Consider the following 17,221-nt stretch of genomic DNA (forward strand, 5'->3'; position numbering starts at 1 on the left):
ACACAGCTGTCTGAGCTTGGAGTCGGACTGTCAAACTGGGACATGAAATGCTAGATTCCAAATGATTTGGCTGCTTGACGACATGTTCTTGTGACGCAGCAAACATCGTGTGGCTGTTTAAGGGAGCGAAGCTCAGACGCAGGTCAGAGCATAACAGGTTCTGTACAGATGCAAATATCACATGTTGAAGCCTATATTGCCAAACACGTTCTCCTGTCACAAATCATATGAGCTGATCTCTCTTGCTGTGAGAACATGCACGGGGTCGATTGAACAAATCTCCTCCCTCTTCTGGAAATTATACAGACGCTTCAAAAAAGGAGTTTAATTTACATCACATTACCCTTCCCCCATCCAGCACAGGCAGCCACAATATGGTATAGAGAGAGAACCTGTACTTGTCTGTCTGCATGTCTAAATGTTGCTACTGTTTGAACGTATCTTCCATGTACACTGTATAAAATTGTACAATGCTTGTAGTAGTACCCCCCCCCCCCCCTCAAAAGTATTTTTTATTGGGTTTTATGCAAATGTATATGACATAGATGGGAAGCGTGTAAAGTGCATTGTAGAATAGAAAATAATGCAACCGTGTCTGAGACAACCCTAACGCACCCCCACCCACAAGTCACAGTTCCATATAAGGATGTATTTCATCCCTGGAGTGTGGAGGAGTAACACAGAAAGATGCTGGAAGTCAGGTTTTTATCTTTAAGAAAAGATGGAGAATGAATAAATAAATGAATAGATAAATAAATAAATGATGAACATAAGACAGGTGGGTAAAGAGACTGATCACACATCGTACTGACAAGAATCAGCGGAGAGGCAGAAATCAAATGAGGGAGTGGGTCTTCAGTTCGACTGGAGGTTATGGAAGTATTCCAGGAAACGGTCCCCACACCTTCTGGAAGCATTTGTTTGAGTTGCCAACTGAGTAGCGGATTGCTTGTAGTAATTCCTGTGTGATCAAACCAGCAATATGTTGAAGACGCAGCTGTGATTAACATCTAGCAGCAAGTGGCAAATGTAAACGCACAATAAAGAGGTCGGTTTGTGCTCATCAGGAGGCTGTCCACCGTCTGCTACCTTCAGTTTACTTCTAGCTATCGTGTCTTTTGTCACAGCTTATAACATCTCCCCAATGTGCCAGAGGCGTATTGAAGAAGAGTCACTGTAGATTACAGCCTGGGTCAAACTCTGCGTGCAAACAGGGACAGTGAAAGAGTCAGGCTGAAGGCTATCTCCACAAGAGAAACTATACTGCTATAGCCTACTGTCGTCTTACTCCAGAAGGCAAAACCAATGCGTAGAATTAGCCCACTGCAACGTGTGTGTGCGTGCGTGTGTGTGTGTGTGTGTGCGTGCATGTGTGTGTGTGTGTGTGTGTGCGTGTGTGCATTGATATACTGTATATTGAACTAGTGTTGTCACGGTTTTCGGTACTTCGGTACTTAGTCGGTACTACATTGTTTTCGGTACCTGTTTTTGCATGGTACCGAGGGTATCGATTTTTTTTTTTTTTTTTTAATTCAATAAACAATACTTGAGGGCTACATGCCACTGGTGTTGCACTGTCTGCACTCACTGCCATACAGAGTTGAATGTAAGAAGTAAGCAGAAGCACATTGTTTTGTTTTAAAGTTGAAGGCTACATGCCATTTGTTCATTGGAAATGGTTGCATACTTTAATAAAGGAGAATATGTTGAAGAAATATCAGTCTGTTTTTTTTACCGTGGTACCGAAATTGGTACCGAGTACCGTGGAAATTCACTAGTACCGGTACTGACTACTGAATTATTGGTACCGTGACATCACTATATTGAACTATTCCATTAACATCCAAACCTGTCTGCTGCCAGGACTGAATAGCTCATGTTAAATTCCACGTGGTGAGCAAAAGACATGTTCCTCTCCCTGGATGTCACGTGGTGAGCAAAAGACATGTTCCTCTCCCTGGATGTCACGTGGTGAGCAAAAGACATGTTCCTCTCCCTGGATGTCACGTGGTGAGCAAAAGACATGTTCCTCTCCCTGGATGTCACGCACAGTGGGTGCTCTGGATGATCTTGTGCCCCGATGTGAAGCCAGTGGGGGATGGGAGGGCCGGCTCTCCACTGAAGCTCCTCTAATGGCTTTCCTCCTGGATCCTCTGCCCAAAGGGTCTGTGCTTTGCTCCAGTTCAGGCCGTGGGACTCTGACAATAGCTGACAAATGTAGTTCTCAACGTAAGTTCAAGCAGGAAGACTATAATATATTTTACACTTCCTTAATTCACTTTATATCTCCTCTTCAATCTACTCACAAGATCATAATAAGCTGTCAATTTCCGGGTTTCAATGAACAATCAGCTGGTTGCCGCCCAGTCTCTGTTAACCAATTGCATAGTGTCACATCACTGCTCTCATCACCTCTCACCCTACACACCTCCAGTGTAAGCCTATCACGTTGCTCCACAACCCAGTCGTAAGCCAATTGCTTGGAGGCGGGTTCCTTAAATATGCTTGTTTCTGTCTCATTCAGCCTCTCAATCATCGCTGCTGTCAGGCTCGCACCCTCCTCCTCCCCTTCTCCTCCCGGTCATCGCAGACCTATCCCATTCTTCAGTCGGAAGAGTCTCATCAGTCTCAGAAGGAGATCACCAGCACCACCAGTATCTAGACACTGCAGGGGGATATATCTGGATGCTGATCTGGACTGGTGCAGCTCTCTCAAGATCTCCCTGCGGTGTCTAACCGCCAAAGACTAATAACAATACTTTATTCTCATCATTCTTTCTGTAATGCATCATTCACTTTATTGTAATAAATATCACTTTATTCATCCTTTGGTCTCTAGTCTCTCCTGATTGAAATGAACTCTGCCGACATCAAGTGGAGATGTTTTTGTTGTTGTTAGCCTACTCTTACTACAGAAATGACAACAGAATGTTAATGTAGAGACTCTGTCCCACTGAATCTCATCACTCGCCAGCTAATCTCTGGAACTGAAGTAGGCATAGGTTTGTGTGTGCAAATCGCGTGCGCGTGTACATGCATGTACAGTATGTGTGTGTGTACAGTTGCGTGTGTACGTTAGTGTGTGTGTACTAGTGTGTGTGTACGTTAGTGTGTGTGTACATTAGTGTGTGTGTGTGTGTACGTTAGTGTGTGTGTACGTTAGTGCTTTGCATATGTGGATGCAGGTTTGTGTATGTCTGTGTCTCTGTGAGTCGGCACGTCTTCATGCATCTACTGTATCTGTGTGTATAAATACTACTATAAATAATATTATAATACTCATATCAAAAAAGAATAGCAGAAAACTTAATTGTAATTGGGAGCAAAGCAAATCTATGACTTTTGCTCTTATGATAGAGCTATGAAGCTACTGGATGGATTGTATCACTGGACCCGGACATATTTGCATTGTGCATGTGTGCATGTTGATTTGATTATTTTTGGTACATTGTAATCTGTCAATGTGGTCAAGTGACCTCCACACGTGCTTGGCATGTGCTTGGCATGTGCTTGGCGTGTATTAGACTGTTGCGTGACGTACTCGTGTAGTTATGCCCTTGATTGCACATTATATATAGATTCCTCCATCGTATACTGTACAAACTGAAGACTGAGACAAATACACAATGCACATGTGGTACTACACTCTGGCAGATACAAAAGAGGCCTATTAAGATCAGGTTGAGCCTTTCTGACACACAGAACACACACGGGCATCTCCTACAGAAGCACTGTCATACAAGCTCATCTCCTACAGAAGCACTGTCATACAAGCTCATCTCCTACAGAAGCACTGTCATACAAGCTCATTCATCTCCTACAGAAGCACTGTCATACAAGCTCATTCATGCCTTGTCTGTCTGTCTGTCTCACTCTGTCTTAAACAACATACAGGCGCAGGAACACACGTAGAGGAACACACGCGCAGGAACACACACGCAGCAACACACACGCAGGAACACATACACAGGAACACACACACAGGAACACACGCGCAGGAACACACGCGCAGGAACACACGCGCAGGAACACACGCGCAGCAACACACACGCAGGAACACACACGCAGCAACACACACACAGGAACACACGTGCAGCAACACACACACAGGAACACACGCGCAGGAACACACGCGCAGCAACACACACGCAGGAACACATACACAGGAACACACACACAGGAACACACGCGCAGGAACACACGCGCAGCAACACACACGCAGCAACACACACGCAGGAACACATACACAGGAACACACACGCAGGAACACACACGCAGCAACACACACACAGGAACACACGTGCAGCAACACACACACAGGAACACATACACAGGAACACACACGCAGGAACACACACGCAGCAACACACACACAGGAACACACACACAGGAACACACGCGCAGCAACACATGATGATTAAGAGGTCTGAGGCCCTCCAGGACCCGCTTGGACTCGGTGCTGCAGTGAACCATAGCTGTGATGTAGTGCATCATGCTTTCTGTTCTGCTTGGGAACCGTGCTCAGTGATGAGTGAGCGGGACCAGGCAGGACCCCCGCAGCCGACCCGGGCCGGCCTGTCGTTCCTTCTCCTCAGGCACCTGGGATCCAATCCTCCTCTCCTGAGCTCCACAGTGACCAGTAAGCTACCTCAACAGCACCTTTCACACTGCAGGGTCAACACCTCCTCTCCTGAGCTCCACAGTGACCAGTAAGCTACCTCAACAGCACCTTTCATACTGCAGGGTCAACACCTCCTCTCCTGAGCTCCACAGTGACCAGTAAGCTACCTCAACAGCACCTTTCACACTGCAGGGTCAACACCTCCTCTCCTGAGCTCCACAGTGACCAGTAAGCTACCTCAACAGCACCTTTCACACTGCAGGGTCAACACCTCCTCTCCTCAGCTCCACAGTGACCAGTAAGCTACCTCAACAGCACCTTTCATACTGCAGGGTCAACACCTCCTCTCCTGAGCTCCACAGTGACCAGTAAGCTACCTCAACAGCACCTTTCACACTGCAGGGTCAACACCTCCTCTCCTGAGCTCCACAGTGACCAGTAAGCTACCTCAACAGCACCTTTCATACTGCAGGGTCAACACCTCCTCTCCTGAGCTCCACAGTGACCAGTAAGCTACCTCAACAGCACCTTTCACACTGCAGGGTCAACACCTCCTCTCCTGAGCTCCACAGTGACCAGTAAGCTACCTCAACAGCACCTTTCACACTGCAGGGTCAACACCTCCTCTCCTGAGCTCCACAGTGACCAGTAAGCTACCTCAACAGCACTTTCATACTGCAGGGTCAACACCTCCTCTCCTGAGCTCCACAGTGACCGCTGAGCTACCTCAACAGCACCTTTCACACTGCAGGGTCAACACCTCCTCTCCTGAGCTCCACAGTGACCAGTAAGCTACCTCAACAGCACCTTTCATAATGCAGGGTCAACACCTCCTCTCCTGAGCTCCACAGTGACCAGTAAGCTACCTCAACAGCACCTTTCACACTGCAGGGTCAACACCTCCTCTCCTGAGCTCCACAGTGACCAGTAAGCTACCTCAACAGCACCTTTCATACTGCAGGGTCAACACCTCTTCTCCTGAGCTCCACAGTAACCAGTAAGCTACCTCAACAGCACCTTTCATACTGCAGGGTCAACACCTCCTCTCCTGAGCTCCACAGTGACCAGTGAGCTACCTCAACAGCACCTTTCACACTGCAGGGTCAACACCTCCTCTCCTGAGCTCCACAGTGACCAGTAAGCTACCTCAACAGCACCTTTCATACTGCAGGGTCAACACTTCCTCTCCTGAGCTCCACAGTGACCAGTAAGCTACCTCAACAGCACCTTTCATACTGCAGGGTCAACACCTCCTCTCCTGAGCTCCACAGTGACCAGTAAGCTACCTCAACAGCACCTTTCATACTGCAGGGTCAACACCTCCTCTCCTGAGCTCCACAGTGACCAGAAATCTACCTCAACAGCACCTTTCACACTGCAGGGTCAACACCTCCTCTCCTGAGCTCCACAGTGACCAGTAAGCTACCTCAACAGCACCTTTCACACTGCAGGGTCAACACCTCCTCTCCTGAGCTCCACAGTGACCAGTGAGCTACCTCAACAGCACCTTTCACACTGCAGGGTCAACACCTCCTCTCCTGAGCTCCACAGTGACCAGTAAGCTACCTCAACAGCACCTTTCATACTGCAGGGTCAACACTTCTCCTGAGCTCCACAGTAACCGGTAAGCTACCTCAACAGTACCTTTCACACTGCAGGGTCAACACTTCTCCTGAGCTCCACAGTGACCAGTAAGCTACCTCAACAGCACCTTTCATACTGCAGGGTCAACACTTCTCCTGAGCTCCACAGTGACCAGTAAGCTGCCTCAACAGCACCTTACATACTGCAGGGTCAACACCTCCTCTCCTGAGCTCCACAGTGACCAGTAAGCTACCTCAACAGCACCTTTCATACTGCAGGGTCAACACCTCCTCTCCTGAGCTCCACAGTGACCAGAAATCTACCTCAGCAGCACCTTTCACACTGCAGGGTCAACACCTCCTCTCCTGAGCTCCACAGTGACCAGTAAGCTACCTCAACAGCACCTTTCACACTGCAGGGTCAACACCTCCTCTCCTGAGCTCCACAGTGACCAGTGAGCTACCTCAACAGCACCTTTCACACTGCAGGGTCAACACCTCCTCTCCTGAGCTCCACAGTGACCAGTAAGCTACCTCAACAGCACCTTTCATACTGCAGGGCCAACACTTCATGAGCTCCACAGTAACCGGTAAGCTACCTCAACAGTACCTTTCACACTGCAGGGTCAACACTTCTCCTGAGCTCCACAGTGACCAGTAAGCTACCTCAACAGCACCTTTCATACTGCAGGGTCAACACTTCTCCTGAGCTCCACAGTAACCGGTGAGCTACCTCAACAGCACCTTTCATACTGCAGGGTCAACACCTCCTCTCCTGAGCTCCACAGTAACCGGTGAGCTACCTCAACAGCACCTTTCATACTGCAGGGTCAACACCTCCTCTCCTGAGCTCCACAGTAACCGGTGAGCTACCTCAACAGCACCTTTCATACTGCAGGGTCAACACCTCCTCTCTTGAGCATAGAGAGCAATGGGTTAGATCAAATTCTACTCTGTCAACTGTCCAGACTTGTCGAATGGGAATTCCACAAGGTTCTATTATGGGCCCCATACTTTTCGGTTTATATATAAATGATTTACCCAACAATTGCAAAAGAGCCAAATGCCAAATGTATGCGGACGACACAATTGTTTATGTGTCTGCAAAAACTCCTCAGATGGCAGCAGAAATACTGTCAAAAGAAATGTCTGGTGTGTCACAGTGGCTCCAAAATAATCATTTGACTTTGAATTATAAGAAGACAGTGTCGATGTGCTTTTCCATTAAGAGGAAAGCCAACGAAAATTATGGAGTAAAGATCAATGAGATAGAGATAAATCAAGTAGACGAGTTTAAATTTTTAGGTGTTATTTTAGATTCTCAACTTAAGTTTGGTAGGCATGTGAAGAAGCTGTGCAAAACTGTCAAAACCAATTTAAATTGCTTTCGCCTGATTAGACATTATATACCCCTTAAGGCAGCACAACAGTACATGCATGCCATGATATTTTCCCATTTATCATATTGCATAACCGTTTGGGGTCAGGCTAACCAAACAACACTGGCACCCATTAGGTCATTATATAAACAGGCACTGAAAGTAATGGACCAGAAACCTGTTCGATGGCACCATTGCCAAATTATCAATAAATATAATTTACTAAGTTTTGACAGTTTTGTCGGCTTCTCATTTTTAAAACTTATTTTTAAATGTGTGAACAGCCTTGCTCCAGAGATACTTTGCCAGTTAATAAACAAACAAGACGGTGGTATTAGAACTAGGGGTGCAGCAAGCGGGAACTGTAGAACAGCAAAACGCAGAACACATTCGGACAGTCATCCTTCTCGGTAATAGGTACCAAATTATGGAACACATTACCACCAGAAATAAAAACATTGACAGAACTCACCGTATTTAACACACAAGCAAAACAATGGCTGAAACTGAAACAAGCCTGTGAACATTGACTTTTAGTATTGTACTATTTTAGTTTTCTGTCCTTATTTGTTTTGTGTTTTTGCTTTTTGTTTTTGTCTTTATTTTGTTCTGTTTTATATGGTTCGTTTTTAACATTTTGGTACTGTTTTAATTTTTCTCTTGAACTTTTGTTTTAAAGGCCTAACCAGGGACAGGGGTTGCAAATTAGCCTTGGCTAGAAACCTGTATGCATGACATCTCTTTTGTAGGTCATATGAAATAATGTTCTATGCATTTGTCCCTGCTCAATAAACGAATAAATGAATAAAAATAAAATGAGCTCCACAGTGACCAGTGAGCTACCTCAACAGCACCTTTCATACTGCAGGGTCGTGGGCCAATGGGACCAACTTGAGGGCACTGACCTTTGGGGTCAACCTGAGGGCACATTAAAACACAGTCAGGGCACTTCTTTCCAGAATTTCCCTACGGGGATGAATAAAGTACTCTATCTATCTATCTATCTATCTATCTATCTATCTATCTATCTATCTAGAGTCCAAACACTGGTTTTGCCACACTAACTAATTTGAAGAAGACAGAAACTTCTTTTCACCAGCAGATGAGAGATCTGTTGATATTCTAACAATAATATGAATACAGATGCAGGCCATATGAATACTGCTTTCCATATTAAACCATTCCACATCCACCTTCTATCATATTTCCTTATACAATGTATATTTTATGTACGCATTTCAATTTGACATACCGGTACTTAAATTCTTGAGGTCTTTTTTTAAAGCAGCTACGAGCAACTTTTTCGATTGTTATTAAACAGTATAAATTTAATATCAATGCATCACATCTTACCTCTAATAGTCGACGAGACCAAAGCCGTGTGTATCTGAGATTGCTCCCTTAGGTGATTATTAAGTCTATAGTCTGTCTAAACTCGCGCCAACAGGGGGCTCTCTAGAGCGACCGGACCGAGTAACCCGGAAGTGAAACGCGGAAGTGAAACCAGGAAGTGAAACGCAGCTGCCTTTTTACGCCGTTTGCGCTGCCTAGCAACATAACATAAACAATGTGAACGCCACGCATACTCGCGGGAACATCTCTCGTTATATTCTAACAGGTTTTTTGGAAGTTATTTTGTGGTTATGGCCGAAGTGGCTGCTGCAAACCGTTTCATTTCAATTCCTGATCTGCCCTGGCTACAGACACACTAACACTGGCCGATTCACTCGGGGTTCAAGCGAGACTACTCTGCGTTGGTATCGTCGACTATTAGAGGTAAGATGTGATGCATTGATATTAAATTTATACTGTTTAATAACAATCGAAAAAGTTGCTCGTAGCTGCTTTAAGAAATAAACAAAAAGATTATAGTTATAAAATTAACATACGTATATCAAATAAATTAAATAAATTAATATTTTCTTGAATTTGTTTGACATCCAACTTACATTTGCAGATCAAGCAGCTTTTAGCAGATTTTAACGACAACTGAACCTTAGTAGTTAAGCTATTAATAAGAAGTGGTTAGTCACTGTCAGCAATTTAATCATAAATGAATTAAAATAACTTTTCCAAGTCCATCGATATTAAAGGACGTCGTTCCACTTTTACATCACATCCTGCTAATGATCTTGGCAGAAATCAAGGAAGAGCTTAACTATTAATAAGGGCCCAGATGTGTGCTTGGTACCAATGGGAGGAGTCAGATGTGTGCTTGGTACCAATGGGAGGAGTCAGATGTGTGCTTGGTTCCAATGGGAGGAGTCAGATGTGTGCTTGGTACCAATGGGAGGAGTCAGATGTGTGCTTGGTTCCAATGGGAGGAGTCAGATGTGTGCTTGGTACCAATGGGAGGAGTCAGATGTGTGCTTGGTACCAATGGGAGGAGTCAGATGTGTGCTTGGTACCAACGGGAGGAGTCAGATGTGTGCTTGGTACCAATGGGAGGAGTCAGATGTGTGCTTGGTTCCAATGGGAGGAGTCAGATGTGTGCTTGGTACCAATGGGAGGAGTCAGATGTGTGCTTGGTTCCAATGGGAGGAGTCAGATGTGTGCTTGGTTCCCAATGGGAGGAGTCAGATGTGTGCTTGGTACCAATGGGAGGAGTCAGATGTGTGCTTGGTTCCAATGGGAGGAGTCAGATGTGTGCTTGGTACCAACGGGAGGAGTCAAAGCGTGGTGCGGAGGGAGAGAACTTCCTGTGGTCCGTCTGTTAAACACATCCTCTGGCAGGGCCTAATGTGGCGTGTTGACACGTCACACCCTATCACTCTGCCTTACAGATGACCAGGAGCTTACGTATGAGTCCACACCAGACACTGTCAGGTGTGATAACAGTCTCACTCACATCGCCCCCCCCCCCCCCCCACCCACAATTCATTTGATGCTGCTGCCACAGCTCACCTTCTACATGCTCTACCGCCTGGCTCCTGCTCCACCTGCATGTTCCCCCTGGCTGAGGGCCAGAGATAACGGCACCGCGGCTCTGCTCTCTTGGACCAGAGCGACACTCTCCCATCACTGCAGGGGGGCTTTAACAGAGATAAGGAGTGCTGCTGCTGCTGCTGAGAGCAGCTCTTTGGAGGGGAGCAAATACTTCTCCAGGGTTCCTTAACTCATTGAGTGCCAAGGACGAGTATGTTCGTCAATTGGTTTAGTAACGTAGAGTGCCAAGGACGAGTATGTTCGTCAATTGCGTTTTTTGACGGTGGGACGTGGATCAAAGCCAGATCCATCTCCTGTAAAATTTTGGGGCATGTTGAATGTCTATAACCTATTTTACCGACCCATTAGGCGGTGACAGTGCTCTCCAGATTACAGAAAGGTCCGGAAAACAGCAGGAAAAACCCCCGTGATCAAAGAGAAACCGCTCATGCTGCAGCCAGAGCCATATAGATGGCTCTGACTGCAGCTGATGTTGGCTGCGAACAGCAGTCAATCCGCGCACACAACTGAGCTCCTCTGCCTCTGTCTGTCTGTCTGCATAGTTTCTCCACACGATTAGCCGCCAGAAAGGCAGCACCCGACGCCGAAGGGCCAAACCTTTCCCTGCAGTCCGGTTTGGCATTTCCGTGTCGCGCTGGGAGCCGGCGCAAAAAAACGGAGCGCTCCGAAAATAGACTGGATGCGTGTTAGGCTGTGTGTTAGTGTGGGGAGGAGTTTGCAGCTGAGGGGGGGAGAGGGGGGTGGGGCACGCAGGCACCACACAACTACACCACGTCACTACATCAGAAAATATTATCTTCAGACTCAGTGAATGTGCTTGAAATGCTGCATTTCACAAAAGGCGGAATAACTCAGCTTCTAATTTGAAAAGTGTCTTTTTGCTCAAAACAGCCTATCTTCTCCGGCTCATAACTAAAGAACGGAAAATGGGATCAATAAACTTTTTTTTGCAGATGATAGAAGAGAGTCTCATCGTTATTTGTGCGTGTTCGGTGTTTACATAGTAATATCACACAATATTCTGTGGGCCTCGAGAAATCACTGAAAACGCTCTGAAACTCTGGCACTGGGAGCGTCCGTTCTCCAAAAGTGGCTGGCACTCAATGAGTTAAGGGGAGATTTTAAGGTGGAATTTCTTCAAACATCAAACTGAGCACAAAAAGGGTCCCCTGCTCCACTTGTATAGAGACACTGTGGAGCGCGTCATTCAGAAGCCACGCCCAAAACGGGGGGAAACAGAAACCCCCCCTCCAATCCTGGCGTTCTCCTATGTCGCGTGCATGGTTGCGTGTTGCACAAAAAGATTGTATATATGGAAGATGAACACTCCAACTTACTTCCTTGACAGCAACATCCACATTTCTTCCTTGTTTTGCTCGGGAGTACAACAAAACTTTAACTGGCGATTTTGTACATTTGTTGTCTGCGCAGTCCACCACACAACAGCCTTTAGCTATGTTTGTGAGGACCACAATGGAAAAAGCCCTCTGACTTTTTTGTGTTTTTATCCTCGGTGATTGATATATTGTCTGTTCTTTCATTACTATATGTACTGTTGTGTTATTTTATTTGATCACCAAAATAAATTCATTCATTCATTCATTTAAGGAAAATGACGCTGGTGTGTGGAAGTGAACGGAGAGCTTTCCCCCGTGATGGGCGTGGCCTATTTCATGCAGTGTCTGTATAATAAATGCAGCACTGTTGGAGTTGAGGTAAATGACATCATCCTAACTTGCAGTCTTGCTTTGCCCTCCTTCATACTAAAGGCTCATAGTCTTTCTGCTTGTTCTTTATTTATAGACGGTTTTCACCAGAGCGCAACCCCACATCACTTCCTTTTTCTCAGCATTCGGCAAACTGCAGAAATATTCACTCAACATCGTTACTTTTGTTTTCGCCGCTCAGCTGTATAGACGGTTTTCACGGAATGGTTAGTCCTGCACTTGAATGTTTTTTTTTCTTTTATGTCCATAGCAAACACTGCAACAGGAAGTGAGCGGGGGTTCAATTTAGAATGTTTTTGTTGTCAAGTTAAAACCGTCTATAGAATTTGGCGTTTTGTTCCGCCAAAAAAGTGCTGCCTACGTTTAGCGTTGGGCTAATTTCCCCCCAGTTACACACTCATTACAGGCACAGCCAGGCTGTGAACAGGCACAGCCAGGCACTATCTGACAGCATCAAGGCTGTGAACAGGCACAGCCAGGCTGTGAACAGGCACAGCCAGGCTGTGAACAGGCACAGACAGGCTGTGAACAGGCACAGCCAGTCTGTGAACAGGCACAGCCAGGCTGTGAACAGGCACAGACAGGCTGTGAACAGGCAGACAGGCTGTGAACAGGCACAGACAGGCTGTGAACAGGCACAGCCAGGCACTATCTGACAGCATCTGATGCTCTCTTGCTCTCCCTTATTTCTTCCACTTGAAGAAGACCTTTGGTTTGCTTGGAAATATTTTCTCTGACTTCTTTGGTTCATTCCAATAATGTCATGTTTCAACCACAAGAACATTCTTCTAAATGTGAAAAAGACAGGACATTGTGGATGAAATGTCAAAGTTGCAATGAATGAGATACTTTTCTAAATGTTCTTTTCTTTAGATTCATATCTGCCCTGACTGTGTTAAAGCTGCTGGATCTCTGAACCATCTCTTTCATCAAATGAGACACATTTACACTGTAGACTATTATGTGATTTGATCACTTTTGATAGCTAATGTAATAACTTGTGTAAAAAAACAAAAACAAATCAATCAATCCCACTCACTGAGCCTCCCCTGAAACTGTTTGGAGCCCCCCCCCCCCCCCCCCCCCCTCCCCCCTCCTGGGGAAGCCCACCTCCCACTTTGAAGTGTTCAGGCTAAGATTAGAGTAGAGTAGGTTAGGACAGGGCAGACTAGGCTGTAGATGAGCTAGATTCCTGTTTGCTAGTTAGTTCCACTTAAGGTTAGAGTCATCAGAATGTCTGCAGCTGTTGCTCGTTTGGCTTGGCGGGTCTGGTGTGCCGCTGGTGCCGGTGTGGTGCTGTTGCTGTGGCGGAGCGGCCGGGCCAAATGAGTGACAGCTGTATGCCCTAAGGCTGGCCGATAATTCAGTCCTATCGTTTGTTGTCTATTCAGTGGCATCATATCGCCAGGTATATGATTATATGAAAATTTGATTACTAAAATTTATTAAAATTGGTCTGTGGGCCGCAATTGGCCCCCAGGCCAGACTTTGGACATGCCTGGCTTACATGAACAATATTGTGATATACAGTGGTATTCCAAACTGACCCCTGTGACTATCGTGATATTGATTTCAACTGTATCACCGAGCCCCAGTATACCCTGTTTGTTCTGCTCTCTCTCTCCTCCCCCCTTCCTCCTCCCCCGCCCCCTAGCTCTCTCTCTCCTCCCCCCTTCCTCCTTCTCCCTGCTCTTTCCCTCCTCCCCCGCCCCCACCCCCTAGCTCTCTCTCTCCTCCCCCTTTCCTCTGTCTCTCTCGAATATAAGATTGTTCAATCATGTTTATTATTATTATTATTATTATTATTCGTTCTTAGCTTCTTAGCTTAGTGCTTAGCTATTAGCTTAGCTATTATTAGTGCTTAGCTAGAAACAGCTAAGAACCTTGGGGTGATCCTTGACAACCAGCTGTCTTGCTCAGCCAACATAGCTGCGACAGCACGCTCCTGTAAGTTCTCTCTCTACAACATCCGCAAAATCCGTCCCTTCCTCACAAGAGAAGCGACTCAACTCCTGGTCCAGTCACTTATCATCCCTCGCCTGGACTACTGCAACGTGCTTCTGGCCGGCCTACCTGCCACCGACATCCGACCGCTTCAGCTCATTCAGAACGCTGCAGCCCGTCTGGTATTCAACCAACCCAAATTCTCTCATGTCACTCCCCTCTTCCAGGAGCTCCACTGGCTTCCCATCTCGGGACGCATCAATTTCAAGTCACTGGTACTGGCCTACAGGGCAGTACACCAGTCAGCTCCCCTGTACCTGCAATCTATGGTCAGGTTCCAAACCTCTCAGTGCTCCCTTCGCTCCTCCACCAGTGCAGGGTGCCTCGCCCCTCCTTCGCTACGGGGGCTAAAAAGTCGCTCATCCCGATCTCGACTCTTCTCGTACCTTCGGTCAGGACAGCTGAATCACTGCCGATCTTTCGGAAAAGACTAAAGACTCACCTTTTCAGGCTCCATCTGGGCCCTTCTTGATCTAACTTCTTTCTCTCTCTTTCTAAAAAAAAACAAACAAAAAAAACTACTAACCTAAACTAAACTTGTACCACTGTTCCTTCAGAGGTTGTAGTTGTCATAGACTGTGCTGCATAGTTGATTGCTCTATTGCTGACAAAAATGTGTTAATGTAAGTCGCTTTGGATAAAAGCGTCTGCCAAATGACGTAATGTAATGTAATGTAATTTAGTTAGACATATTCTCTGTGAAGCCCTCTGAGACATGCTTGTGAATTATGGCTATACAAATAAACTTGACTTGACTAAAGTCCACTTTGCTGCATAAACAATGATGCATGTAAATGAATAAGAGGGAGATCACAAAGGGAGGTGATTTGAAGCATGTCTACCACTCCCTGACTAATCCATCAAGTCTAACCTGGTTGGCTATTTGCCACAGCGAACCTCTGATCAGAACCTCTGATCAGAACCTCTGATCATTCCCCATCTGTTCCGTTTGCTTTTCAACATGAAGCAGAGAGAGTGAACCAGCTCTACCAACATATATAGTCTCTGGGCACTGGAGGCTGATAAAACTATGTGATGGTGGAAGAGAAGGAATCAGCAAGGAGCGCTTTTTCTGTGCCGGATTGTTGTCTTTGATCTGGAGTGCAGTGAAAGGAGGGCATTATGTAACGTCTTCAGCACACACATGGCTGACTGTGTGACTGCCAAACACACAGGGGGGGAGGGGGGGAGGGGGGCAGACAGACAGACAGACAGGAAGAAACAGATAGGGCCATGGAAGATAGAAGATGGACATGAGAGGGGAAATATTGGTGTTGGCTGGGTCACTCTGCTTGTTCCGGCTGCTCAGCCAAGCAGCTGTAACGCGGGCCCTAACAAGCCTCATAATGACATACGTAGGAGAATGCCCCTTAGTGATGCGTCCACATTATCTGCTGCTCAGTGCCCAGAACCCACTGTCTCAACACAAAGACGTCATGCTAGCTGTTATGGGGGGGGGGGGGGGGTTGCATAATGATATGGGGTGCTGCTGATCTTGTAAGAGATTTAAAAAGAATTATGGTTGCTGACTAACTAGAAATACTGACCCATCGTTTGTTCATCCTAATTGGAAGCAATTCATTATCTAAAACACTGCGGGCAGAACTATTGTACAGCAGATGGCGCTCCAAATCAATCATCCAATAAACGATCAATAATACATCATGTGTTAAGTAAATGCCATGTATCAAGCACCATACAGCTAGTGCTAATGCTAGTGTGCTAATGCACCCTGCTTATAGGCAGCCAAAATGTGCACAACAAAAGAGGTCAGAGATGTAGCTGAGACAAGATGAAGCCTCTCCTCTGGGATGTGAATTATAAATATAATCAAAGAATGCCGCCTGCCAAATCAATGTAACGTGCTTCCCAAACGAAGAGGGCCTCGTCAAGAGGGAGCCGTCCTAACTGATGGTGGAAGAAGGAGATGATGGAACAGAGCGATGGGCGGTGTGTGTTGGTGGTGTGTGTTGGTGGTGTGTGTTGGTGGTGTGTGTTGGTGGTGTGCAGCGGCAAACTGATGCTGAGACGGCCCGACAGGGTCTGTTTCTGTTCACCGTGTTGTCTTTCCTCCCCTCCGCAGAGGTTACGCCATTGCCAGCAGTCCACATGACACAATGAATGAGCCAGAGACCCTCATCAGATCAGTCCGTTATGAAGATTCACAACCCCCCACTCAATCCATAATCCAATCTGCATAATATCAGAGTCACGTGGGGGTTCTTTTACTCAATATTTTCTTTCCTCCTTGTTTGTGACCCATAGTGGACCCATAGTGGACCCATAGTGGGGCCATGGCTGCACGTGGGGAAATGACGTGCGTTATAATCGAGCGTGTTGGGTTGTCAGCTCAGGGTGCATGATCCTGCCAGCATGACTCAAGTCTGCCCGTGAGCTGCTTCCTGTGGAAAACTCCGGCTGCTTTAGGATCTATTTTTGATTCTTTTGCCCGAGGATGTGTGCGCATCCTCACAGCATGAGAGCCGCAGAGAAAAGAGGAGGGGGGGATAGATAATGTTCAAATAATCTACACTCAGGCAATCGTGCAAACTCCCCGGACGTTTGTGCACCCAGGGCAGGGATGCTGCAGATAGGGGTGCTGCATATAGGGGTGCTGCAGATAGGGGTGCACCAGATAGGGGTGCTGCAGATAGGGGTGCTGCAGATAGGGGTGCTGCAGATAGGGGTGCAGCAGATAGGGGTGCAGCAGATAGGGGTGCTGCAGATAGGGGTGCTGCATATAGGGGTGCTGCATATAGGGGTGCTGCAGATAGGGATGCTGCAGATAGGGGTGCTGCAGATAGGGGTGCTGCATATAGGGGTGCTGCAGATAGGGATGCTGCAGATAGGGGTGCTGCAGATAGGGGTGCTGCAGATAGGGGTGCACCAGATAGGGGTTCAGCATATAGGGGTGCTGCAGATAGGGGTGCTGCAGATAGGGGTGCTGCATATAGGGGTGCT

The sequence above is a fragment of the Poromitra crassiceps genome (assembly GCF_964638095.1).
Source record: "Poromitra crassiceps genome assembly, chromosome: 8".
NCBI lineage: Eukaryota > Metazoa > Chordata > Actinopteri > Beryciformes > Melamphaidae > Poromitra > Poromitra crassiceps.